Here is an 11406-nt window from a genome sequence, read left to right as displayed (position 1 = left end):
CCAAACCAGAATGTCCTCCAAAAGAAGGAGACACCTTCCTATAAGCGGAACTAGCTCTTCCTTCTGGAGGAGAGCTAATTTACATACCTTGATGAATAAGAACTCTAAGGATTCGTGGAGAAAGGTGGTATAGGGGACAATAAATTGGATGATTGTTTGAACACCTATGTGCAAATTTATGGTTTCTTTGAGGTCCCCTGTCTCACCTTTTCTCGTAAGCATAACTTTAAGTGCAAGTGTGATATTGTGCTTAAAGACGACCTATCACTTCCTTCCAGATCTTTGCTGCTGGAGCATCCTCTTTGCCTAATTAGCATATTGGATGCCAAGACTATGTATCAATTGCTCAGAAATGGAGGGGGTTAGAGAAAAAATTCCAACTGTGCCACAATCAGTGGAGCAAAGCCTATTAAAGGATATAAGGAGCTGGTGAAAAGTCCTCTTTAATTCTAATATATGTGATCTATTACACATTTCTATGTAAAATATTTGTTCTCAGGGTATCACATACATCTGCATTTCATTACAGATTTCCTGACATTTTATTGATGGCTGATTGGGTACGACGGTGAATGCCCCACTGCGAGGTTTCTTCATCATACACTTAAATTATTATTTGAAATAACACCCAAGGAGAGACATTCAGAGATGAGGTTGGAACAACAGTGGTCCATTACATGGAGCTAATGCAGATCATTACCTCCCTCCCTGCATCTCCGCACACTTGACAAGGGCACTGACTATGTCCCATGGATTACAGTGTGAAAATGTTTTAAGAGTTGAGTGGTCTGCGGTGTATCAGATGTCTTTCCAAGTCTCTGCTCTCATTGAAAACACAGCTTTGAAATTTGCAGGCAGATTTTTTTTTTCTTAAGAACCTCTAGCCAGCAATAAGCTGCCTTAAAACAGAGTGTTACAATGGTATCATTATGCACTGCTGCCATAGGAACCAAAACCCATCTCTCGTTCTCATCTTCATATTTTAATTTATTCCCACTCACTGCTGGTGCTAAGCCAGAGCTCACTGGCATACCCATTTTTGGAACATGACTCATGTTGTGAGTGACATCACTGATATCTGAAAGCAGACTAGGCGCAGTGAGGACCCGAGAAGAGAAAAGCACTGCCTTGCAAAAGCATAGAAGAACCATCAGCAATGCAAGCTTAGTCACCTGTAATGTCATAGTCATACAAGGTTATGTTGTTTGTTGTACAAGTAACAAATGGGAATAATAGACAGGATTGGGCAATGCTTTCTAACCATTCATTATTGCATAGATTGTGTTTTATGTTTATTGTTGTTTTCCTACTACTTAGACTATTTCATGATTGTAGTTAGTATAGTTGCCTTTTCATTTTTTTTTTCTAGATAAAAAAGCACTCCATTAAAAAAAAGTTGTTTCCAATTTGAAAATGAGCCTGTGTTTAGTGTACTGTTATTGAATAATCTGCAAACAGTTTTATTATAAGGTTATGTGCTCCCCTCTGGAGCGCTGACCTCTCGTCTCTGATGTGTGTTTTCTATATGAACATGAGATGAAAGACACAATGTAGGTCTGTTAGAGCCATGATTTGACTTTCATGGACCTGTATTGATAGTTTGACCCTCTTTTCATACAGATAACACTTTAGAGAGGGTTCATAAGGTGGATGACATCCAGTGTATGGAGGACCTTACGGCTTCCCTGAGGGACGCATGTGATGCCTTTATGGAAGCTTGGACACCATGGATTCTCTTCCAGGGTACTTGATCCTACCATGATCTGGTTTGTTGAGGCTGTGCTGGTGACCCTGTGCCCATTTCTGAAGCTGTGGTCGCTCATTGACTCCTGCCCACCCTTCCGCCACCCCTTTTTTTTTCTCTTTTCTTCTCTCTTTCTTTTCTTTTGCCTGGTCAATTGTGGTTTTTATTTGCAATATGTATATATATATATATATATATATATATATATATATATATATATGATTTGCTCTGTACTGTTGTTGGTTGTTACATTTCGTTCCGTTTTTACTTTTGTCATGGACCCGTTTTTGTTTAAGGGACTTGTTTTGCTGTTTGTATGTTTTGTTTTGTTATATATAAAGAATTTATTTAAAAAAAAACACACACACTTTAGAGAGACTTTACTATCATCTACGCCAGAAAACACGTGTAGACGTGCACATCTTTGTAATGTTGCCCTTCCTTGATTCAAGAACGCACTACTTTGCTCTTTTTGTACCTTACTTGACACTTTTTAAGAAAGTGGATGATCCCTCAGCCAGTCAAATCTACAATAAGTCAAACCTCTGTGGTGTACCAAAATCATTAAGAATATGGAGCATCTCGCACCAGCAGGGGTTTGGATTGAGACTGGAGTAGGAAACTCCAGTTTTAATAAATGTTTCCCCTGTGTGTATCAGAGGAGCAGATGGGAGGGAACACCCGATTGTACAATGAAGCTGTCAGTACGTTATTCAGTAATATTACAGTACACACAGGCTTATGTTCAAATGAAGGGGGTAAACAAATTTTGCTGGAGGGCTTCATTAATAATAATATTTGTGTTTATATTGCTACCTCTTGCATGAATATCTAATGTTATGTGACATTATTCCTGTTTAATACAAGTACAAATAGGAAAGTCTGACCAATGCATAGTTCATAGTTCATGCCTATAAAGATGCCTGGGGCTGTAATGACTTCACATTGTTTTTGCATGGCATGTTTTCTCATTTACTAAGCCTGACTTAGTGTGCAGCCATCTTGGTAACTTTGGAAAAACATTCTCATAGTCAGGGACTTATAAAAATGTCTATGGACTTTGGGCTTTCCAGCCAGGAATTCTGTAGACCCATACAGGAAATAAGATTCAGCCAGTTGTATGCACTTCTCTTGATCCAGTCTCAAAATCACAACTGGATAACAGAACTAAATGCTCTTGAAGCATGAAAGGCCAGGACTTTCTTACAAGTGGCATAACTAAAGTCTTCTGGGGCAAAGTTTTACCAGGGCCCCCTACCCCTTCCCTCCTGCATATACTTTATAATGACGGTTATGGAGCAGCGGTATCTCAGATACTTGACTGGGATAAAACTGCAGTATCCACAACTATAGTTATCAAGAATACAGTGAATGAGGATGTTAATCCTATGTTAATCCTAGAAGGCCAAGTGATGTCTGGGACATTACCATACAGGCCCGAAGCCTGTGCTAGGAGTAACAATGGATCCAGGAGAAGTGTAACAGTGTATATTATGTTCCCTCATCTCTCCTGGGGCTCCAGAGAGGTAAGTAACAGTGTTTAATATGTTTCTTCGCCTCCCCTGGGTCTCTGATTATTATATTCCAGGGTCTGAAAAGATCCCAGAGTATAATAATAGTTCATGGGTGGGCCACTATGGGTAATAATAGAGTTGGGTGGGCAAATGTGGGGCATAATAGTTGAGTGGGCAACTGTGGGGCATAATAGAGGTTGCAGGGTCCATTGTGGCTGCCTATTCATTATAGAATAAAATATAAAGTTATCACTCTCATCCACAAGGCTCTCCATAATGCTGCACCTCCCTACATTTCCTCCCTCATCTCTGTCTACCGCCCAACCTCTCTCCGCTCACTCAATGACCTAACACTTACATCCTCTATTATCAGAACCTCCCACGCTCGTATACAAGACTTCTCCCGAGTTGTACCACTTCTCTGGAATGCTCTACCCCGGACAATCAGATTAACTCCCAATTTCTACAGTTTCAAACGCAAACTAAAGACGCATCTTTTCAGATAGGCCTATCACAATTCCTAATGTAAACCCTTCCGTACTATACAGTAATTAGAATCCCCAAAATTTAACCTTCCTCTGTCCTCGCTCCCACATTACCCCACATGATATGATGTCTTTTCAGGCTAACTTTATTTGTCCAAGCTCCATACACATGTTACAGGACACTACTAGTGATGGCTCATAAAGTTTTGTTTGTGTAATGACAGTCACCTCTATTACAAAATTGTCTGAATATTGTATAAGCAATGCCGCCCCTGCTACCTCTTGTGTCACCCCCTCTACCTCATAGATTGTAAGCTGTTGCGAGCAGGGCCCTCAGTCCCATTGTGTGAAATGAAGTTCTTTGTTATGTATCTGTCTGTATTTGAACCCTACAAATTGTACAGCGCTGCGGAATAAAAATTATTATTATTATTATTATTATGGTCCGTGCAACCTATATTATGCCCCATAGCAGCCCCTGAAACCTCTATTATGCCCCACAGCGCCCCCTGCAACCTCTATTATGCCCCACAGTCTATTGTGCCATTGTGAGGTATAATATAGGTTGCAGGGGCCGCTATATAGTAGGATTTCCATACCAGAAGCAGGGACACTGAACTGTTGGTTCTCTACAGATCCTAGTGATATGTAATAATATCATATGTGAAAACTTTGACTGCAAAAAAACACAACAGAATCCCACGAATCTGTGTGAAAAGAATTTCTTACACTCTTTACAGTGTAACATCAGAGATCCACTGTGCGAAAAGCTGACATGTGAATACAGCATTATATTGATTGAATACGGCTGTCAATGTGTTTATTATTGAGAAATAAAATCACTTACTCTGCTGAGTGGTGTGATCTTACATATACTGTAGGCTTTATAGTTTATTATAATATTGCCTGTGATGATAATATGATGACTGCTGAGAAGTGATCTCTACAGAGCAGGAAGTGTCAGCCTATAGGGGGGCTCAGTGGAGTGAAAATGCCACAATTTCAAATAACACTGAAAAAAAATCACCAAAAGTTCTTTAGAAATATAAAAAAAAATCTATAAAAACAATCCATACAAACCCGGTAATAGTATGCATTTAAAGTAAAGATGCCTTTCTGTGACTTTTTTTTAACCAAAAGAACCCCGGAAGTGTTCCGTTTGCATCTGTGAATTGGCCAAATTTAAATGGTTCACATAAATCCATAGTTCACGTCATTATAAGAAACTTTATAATATATTTTATTACTGGAAAATGCCTCTTTTTTCTCTTATCAGGCTGATTCCCCTCCTTCCATTAAACGACTTTCACTATGAAAATCCTGGCTATATTTATTTCGAGACAGCCTGCAGGTCACATTAGACAAGTCTGTAGAAGTCTATGGAGAAGTCAGGGGAGAAGAGAACAGGAAAGGCAGGAGGCAAAAGATGAAAAACAGGCTAATCCCTCGTTCACATCTGTGTTTGGTAATCCATTCGGGGAGTCCGCATGGGGCCCCCCCGAACAGACTACCGGATGCATTTGCAAGCGTTGTGCAGTGAAAGTACACGGACCCCATAGACTATAATGGGGTCCGTGTGTTTGCCGCGAGATCTCTGCACGAATCATGCGGACAGGAAAATAGACAGTGAAGTACTTCATGTCCGCATCACTCGTGTGAAGACTGTGCGGAAAGCACACGGACCCCATTATAGTCTATAGTCTTGCCAGTGCGTTTGGTATTTTGTTTGGGGGGTCTCCATGTGGACTCCCCTGAACAGAATACCAACGCATATGTGAACAAGGCCTAATTGTGATTCTGGAGCTAAATAGGAGCTTTCTATCATGACCAAAGTAGTTTACTCACATCAGTACAGGTCAATACTCCTCTATATATGCATGGTCCTGTGGTTGTTTCTGAGTGGAGAGAGATACTTATGGAGCAGATTTCCCTCTAAGTACTGTGTGTACTGCAGCTAGTCTCCACTCACCAGAGCCGAAAGAAATTCAAGCTACAGATATAGCATAGGAAGATACTGCAAAATAATAGTCATATAAAGGCCAGAAAAGGCCAGAAATACTGTTAATCCTCAGGTATACATACTATACTATTGACTTATGCAACGAATATTAAAAGGTTAGTTAGGTGTTAATTTCCTTTGCTCTGACAGATCAGAACAATGGACATAAAAGTTTTAGACATTTTTAGTAAAACTGCCCAATTGTGTGTAAACTGTTTCTTTGTGATTTTTGTTCGTGTTGGGTTCTGACCAATGAGATGTCCCTTTATTCCTGACACCCTCTTATATCATTACTGCAGCCTCATCCCCCTCCTCCCATCTCCTTCTCATGACTTCTATGTCTTCAGTTACCAAACACAAACTCTTCAGTGCCTGAGGATGTTTCAGAACATCGGCAGAGAAAAGGGAACTACAGATGTCGGAAGATGCCACTTTCTAAGATTTACAAAGCCTGAAGTGTTTACATGTACAAACAATTATAATACCAGGTACACTTCAAGTCCTCTCGAGGGCTTCAATAAAAGATGGCAGTATATAAATGATAGTGATCAGAATAATGAGAAGTAAACAAATTGGCGGTATGGCTGTGATTCAGAGCTCTGAGGGTGGCGGTGTGTGGGAACGACACAGTAAATTACTAACACATGGAAAACTTACAGTGTTTGGCCAAACTATGCAGCTTTGAGCTAATGTGTATCTCAAGGAAACTTAATTTAACTGTTTAATATAATTTCAGTGCAAAAACAATTAGGTTTTACATGCTAAAGTGTCCAAAATATCTACATAAAACTAACAACATTAACATCTTAGCACTGTCTCAAATAGTGACATCTGGAGATGGTAATCTAGTACGAGCCTTGAAGTGTGTTTGTAGTGCTGACCTCTGTTTTATTTAGCAAATATTCTTTTCCATTTATTAAAAACAACGGGCAAGTTGGTCATACACATTAGATAGCTGTTAGCCAAAGGCTTGTTCAGATTCCCCCATACACATGAATGCTTGGCTGATCCGAGTGTGCATGTTATGAATGGTGAGAGGTGAGAAAGTTGTTGCCACACTCAACAAGGAGCGTCTTATTTCTCCAAGAAGAAAAGAATCGGGCATGTTGAAACATCTACTGTCCTGAGATAGTCATGAGGACCCCATACACATTAGATGATCAACATGTGCTACTGAAGTCAAGTCAACATAATATATAATGAATGTGCAAGGTCTAGTTTACAGGCGAAAACCCATGAACTTCATAGACTATAATGGGATCTGCCAGGTTTCCGACTATTTTATGAAAAGGTACGATGGAGAGAAATATCCTCCTTGCTGGACTTTTCTCTCCATCGATTTTATGTGGATTCAGTGGTGGAGTGCTCGCCAGTAAGCCTAGCGCTACTCGCATACTGCTTAATCATACCAAGGGCATTCAGAACATGAAGTGGTATCTTTGTGACCCTGCAAAAATGGATGGAGTGGTCATAACTGCAGACAGTCAACAACTGTGTCTCCTTGTTGGGTGGTGATATGGTGGTGCCACTGGGTGAGCAGGGTGAGATCACAGGTCCCAGCTACCCATCAGTACTGAAGACAAGGACTAGAAGAACTGACTAAGGAACAATGAAACAGACTAGGGGTCAGTCATTGGGCCTAAAGTATGAAATTATAAAATTTTAATCCAGAGGTATTGTAGAGACTGAGAAATTGGGATCCATGCAATGTACTTCATTATTCATCTGTACACTTGCTCTTGTCTTATACAAGAAAATGTTGGCTTTCACAGCAGAAGACCCTAAGGGCTTGTTCACACAGGAGCCGCGTCACTCTCGGGTCAAAACCTGCCTGCTACGACCGTGCGGCTCCCAACAGTCACGGCTTCCTCCCCCCGGAGTCAGCTCAAATGAATGGGCCGACTCCAGAGGTTGCCACCGCCACAGAGCCGCGGAAACCGCCTGCAGAAAGGGCAGCCCACTTCTTTTTTCCACTAGAGGCAAAAAGCCGCTAGTGGAAAATTGAATGCTAGTGTTTCACATAGGGCCTCATTGCATGGAGGCGGATTTTGAGGTGAAATCCGCCATCAAAATCTGCTCCATTGGCCTCGTGTGAACTAGCCCTAAGGGTTAGTGCACACAGAGTTTTTTGGCGCTGATTTTGATACTGAATCCACCTCAAAATCAGTCTCCAAAAAAAGCCTCCCAACAGAACACTATTGAGAGGCTTTTTTTTTAGGCTGATTTTGAGGCGGATTGAGCGCCAAAAAACTCCATGTGCACTGACCCTAAAAGTGCCCTTGTATTAGAAAAAAAAAAGAAAAAGATTCTAAGGACCAACACAAAGTCCAGGAAACTCACAAAGAGGCATGGATGTAGAGAAGTCGTATTAGCAGAGTCAAAAAACTATACTAAAGGAGGAACATGATCACTGAAAAATTTACAGTTCTCCCCCTGATACGGACTAATCTTGGAGAACTCACTAGAAAAATAGTTCCAAAAGAAATGCTTTTAAGAAAATAAATCACCTTCCAGATCTATTGATTATTGAAATGCAATCTGAGTCACAAAAGGAAAACTTATACCAGCACCGTAGTCTCCTTAGGCAGAACTAAGAGGAATGTATACTGGCAGAAGAATGATAGTGATGAAACAAGAGTATTAAGGGTGCTAGCACATGATGGAGAACGGCGGCCAAACCCACCAGTGTTTACAATGAATATTGTGAAAGAATTGAATTTTATCAGGTCCTTGTTATCGTACGTGCTGTTTCTGTGTTACAACATGGTCAGTATCAGATAATAATCAATTATTGTCTAACCTGGTACCCCAGTGGCTTAATACAGGAGCTGTATCATATGGCAGGAGCCTGACTAAGGGTTAATGTTCATATATTATTGCTTAACCACCCTAGACAGCCAGGGATGTTAACATTACTCCTTAGACATCCATCAGCATTGAACAAGTTCACCAGGAATATTATCATCAATGGGTTGTCCATAAATTAGAAATTAAAAATCCATATTTATTTATTTATTTATTTATTTATTTATTTATTTATCTTAGTTACATAGCACCAACATATTCCACAGCACTTTGCAGATATTGCCCTTAGGCACTGAAGTCAATGGGAGGTGAGCTGCAGCACAAGCGCCTGGCTACTATTCAGGGCTTCAGCCCCATGTTGTGTTTAGTAAGGGTGCCATAAGCAGGACCATGTAGTTAAACCCAGCTGGGGCTGCCTCACATATTTATGACCTACTAGCCTCTGCCCGCGACTTTGTCTGCGGGTTGTTGGAGTGGATGATTCGCCTATATATTCATCAAATTGCTGCCGTCGATGGTTTGCCTGCTCTGGCGTTTTGGCAGCTCTTAAGCTGTCCTGCTGGTGAATTTGTTCCTCGCAGCATGCCTGTGATTGTTCAGGCATCTCAGCAACTTGCTGGGATGCCATATAATGAGTGTGTTGTTGGTGTTGATGATCCGCCTGCTCCAGCGTTTCGACAGCTGTCAAGCTGGCCTGTAGTTTAACGCGTTCCTTGCACTGTGCCTGGGATTGTTCCGGCATCTCAGCAGCTCGCTGGGATGCCATATAATGAGCGTGTTGTTGGCGTTGATGATCCGCATGCTCTGGCGTTTCAGCAGCTCTCAAGTTGGCCTGGCACTGAAGTTGTTCTTCGCACCAAGCCTGTAATTGTTCTGGCATTTCGGCAGTTCACCGGGACGCCATATAATGAGCATGTTGTCGGCATCGATGATTTCCCTCAGCTCCACTTGAGGAGATCTCTGTGACTTCTGGCTCCTTCATAGCTCTCGTTGTTTGCGACAAATTAGATTCTCTTTTTCCCAATATGTTTAAAATTGACAGACTGCCAATTTGGATTAAAGGTGTTTGCCCATGTCAGTGTGTCAGCAGTGCCTTGAGCAGATCAGATAATAAGCAAATGCATGTACACTGAGGGTTAGTGTGTGTTTACACAGAGAGATAATAGCCCTGGCTTTCTCAGAAGCTGAGACAAGAGCAGTGTAATATTGTAGGTGAACATAAATTCATAACAGTCGTGAAGCCATGTCATTTACCGGGACAAAAAGTAGCCTATACTTTAATCGAGGTTACAATCTATCTATGTGCCGAATTTCATTCAAATCCGTTCAGCTGTTTTTGCGTGATTGAGGAACAAACACACAAACACTTAAACACACAAACATCCAAACTTTCTCGTTTATAACATTAGTAGGATACTAAGGATAGGATATACATTTCTAATTCCTGGTCAAACCGTTAAAACCATAAACAACGTATGCAATGACATCTAGCAGGAATATAGAAAATATTCGCATACTCAAAATAGTTATTACAATTTTCCAAATATGGATCCTAAAGAAAAGAGTAATATAAGGTAAAGAACACCCAACAAGTGCCTATAGTTTGGAATGGGTGCTAAAGGATGGAACTTATGAAGTTAGAATTTGGCTACAGTGGGGAAGTTAGCTTGGTAGAAGCAGTGGTGCGGACCCAAACAGTCAAAGACAGGGACATTTTGTCCCTCTTTCGGTTCTTCAAAAATTGGGAGGTATGGGAAAGGCCATGTGTGAAAAAGTAAGTACACCCCCTGAATTAATAGCCTGGTGAACCACCATGTAATGGCAGTCTTCATAGCCCCAAAGAAGGCGGAGGGTGCTCCTGATTTATGACAAGGCACATGGCTCTTCATATATGAGGATCACTCTCCGCCCGGCCGTGTGCCTGGAGTGAAATCTATTCCAGCATCCTTTTTGCCAGTTTATGCACTAAACTGTAGAATACGTAGCAAAGTATTAGACAAAGTAACAGCATGTATACAAGATCTCTCTGGCAATTTTTGCATTGTTATTCGATATCCCAGACTATTAGAAACTTTTTTTTATTGATGTCTGATCAAAACAAAGGGTGTGGACCATGAATAAACACAGCTGTCTAGTCTGTAGTATTGTTCATATGATGGATGATACATGAAACCAATTATAACTGTATAAATATGGGTTTTCATTTATTTTATATAAACATGTCTGATTAAAGGGATTTTCCAGCCCCAAATGTATTTTTGATAAAGATAACCTATTCACTGGATAGGTCATTAAAATCTGATCTGTGGGGGTCCAACACAGATCAGCTGGACAGGGAAAGGAAGCAATCTGCTCCTACAGTATTCAAGGTACAGAAGTGGAGCTGCAATTGCCCCGCATTACAGCTACATAGTGGACATGGCTGTAGCTCTGCTCCTATTACTTGAATAGAAACAAGGTGTTTCTGCTTCTCGTCCAATTGTGTAGCTTCTGACACCCAAATTCAGACAGATCAGCTAATCTTTGTGGGGTCCAAGGGTCAGACCCCACAAATCAAATACTGATGACCTATCCAGGTTGACTGCATTTCTTAATGGCTGGATAGAGACTGTGCTCCACAGATCCTTTAAACAACTCACCACCTTAACAACTATGTAAAGCTCATACATGTCCCCCCTTTTCTTCTGTGAGTAACTTAAAGGGAGTTTGTCAGCAGGAAAAGCAATATCAGACAAATGATAGTACCTTGTAGAGTTGCTTCTACATTTTCCAAAGATGCCATTGTTATTCTGCATTGCAGCCCCATTTCCATCAATGAAAATTAAACATTTCACCTTTATGTATTCCACTGCTTAAAGG

This window comes from Leptodactylus fuscus, chromosome 3 (assembly GCF_031893055.1).
Source record: "Leptodactylus fuscus isolate aLepFus1 chromosome 3, aLepFus1.hap2, whole genome shotgun sequence".
NCBI lineage: Eukaryota > Metazoa > Chordata > Amphibia > Anura > Leptodactylidae > Leptodactylus > Leptodactylus fuscus.
This window is presented reverse-complemented; position numbering follows the sequence as displayed.